Source organism: Schistocerca nitens, chromosome 3 (genome assembly GCF_023898315.1).
Source record: "Schistocerca nitens isolate TAMUIC-IGC-003100 chromosome 3, iqSchNite1.1, whole genome shotgun sequence".
Taxonomy (NCBI): Eukaryota; Metazoa; Arthropoda; class Insecta; order Orthoptera; family Acrididae; genus Schistocerca; species Schistocerca nitens.
The window spans coordinates 176,794,539-176,796,017 of NC_064616.1; positions in this window are offsets into that span (position 1 = coordinate 176,794,539).

Consider the following 1,479-nt stretch of genomic DNA (forward strand, 5'->3'; position numbering starts at 1 on the left):
TGCAGCTGTAAATAAAACTTGAATGTATAGACAAATTTTGTGCTTCGGTACCTCAGTGGTAAAGTGCCAGGTTGCAGATTCAAATGCCTTGCAATCAATGCCTGGCTAGTCCAAAGACTTTTTCCTGTCGCTTTTCACTTCTTTTCCCAGCAATGTATATTGATGTGAAAAATGCCAAGTTGAGGAGAAATCTTGTGGAATTTTTCATATCCATTGTCATTCTGTTTTCTTTTTAAGACTTCTCGTCACAAGTTGCTGTAAAATTCTCTTTCCTTACAGTCACAAGATGCGATAGAAATAAGAAATTCTTTTCTTCTTCACTGGCCCAATCTCTTGACAGAAAGTTTCATTGGTGAGGACTTCTTCAACCTGGTATTTTTTTTATACAAGTTCTGATGATTCTTCTTTCAGTTATGTGAATTTGATCAGTTCTTTCATTTTTAATTTGTAACTTGGTTTCACAAGCTAACCTGGCTTCCAGGAGAGTTATGGTATTGTAGTGTAGGATCTTGGGGTCTATTGACAAGCATTTTTTTTTTTTTGTAATATGTTGACTAGATGTTCTTTCGCACATAAGTTATACTTGATGATTTCTCAAAGAAACTTAAACTGTGGAGATATGTTAATGTTTTGATTGTGTATGGAGACTTTACTTATACCCAGGGGTTTCATGGGCATGATCTCAATTTTCTCAAATGATACTTGGTATTCTAATTTTAAGGTGATTTTTTTTAGACTGGTGATCTGGGCATGAACATAGTCCATGTCAATGGCTAAGAGAGCTAAATCACCTGCAAACCCCAGACAGTATGTTCTTACTGAGGATTTCTTCCAATTTTCATTTTAGGTGGGTCTTCTTTTCACTAAATCTTCACAATGGAATCAAGGGCTACATTTAAAAGCAGTGTGGATAATCCATTACCTTATCTAAGACTCGTTTTTATTGTGAGAGCTCTTGAAATTTCTTCCCTGAGCTTTATCTTAGAATTTGTGTTGATTAAAATTAATTTGATGGTTTTTATAAATTTGGGATAAAGACCATATGATCTGAGAATTTTTAAAAGTGTGGATCAGTGTTTACCATCATATGTGGCTCTGATGGCTCTGAGCACTATGGGATTTAACATCTATGGTCATCAGTCCCAAGTCAGGGTGTTTCCAGGTTTTTAATTTATGAGTTTTCCTTTTGAAGCATGTTGATTTTGAGATAAGTTTGTAGTTCCTGCAAATTTCAAACAGTTTTTGATCATTTTTGCTGATTTGCTTATGAGCTGGCAATTTTCCAACGATATCTTGGTATCTTCTTTCTTGTCTCAGCTGTGCGTTTAAATCACCAAGAATTTAAATGTTTGATGAAAAGGTGTTTGTTAAGGTTTGATCCAGGAGATCCTAGAACGTTTGTCTCTCTTCTGTCCGTTGGTGTGTTATTTGTCTGGTTGGTGGGGTCACATGTGTTAATAATTGTGTAATTCTTATTTG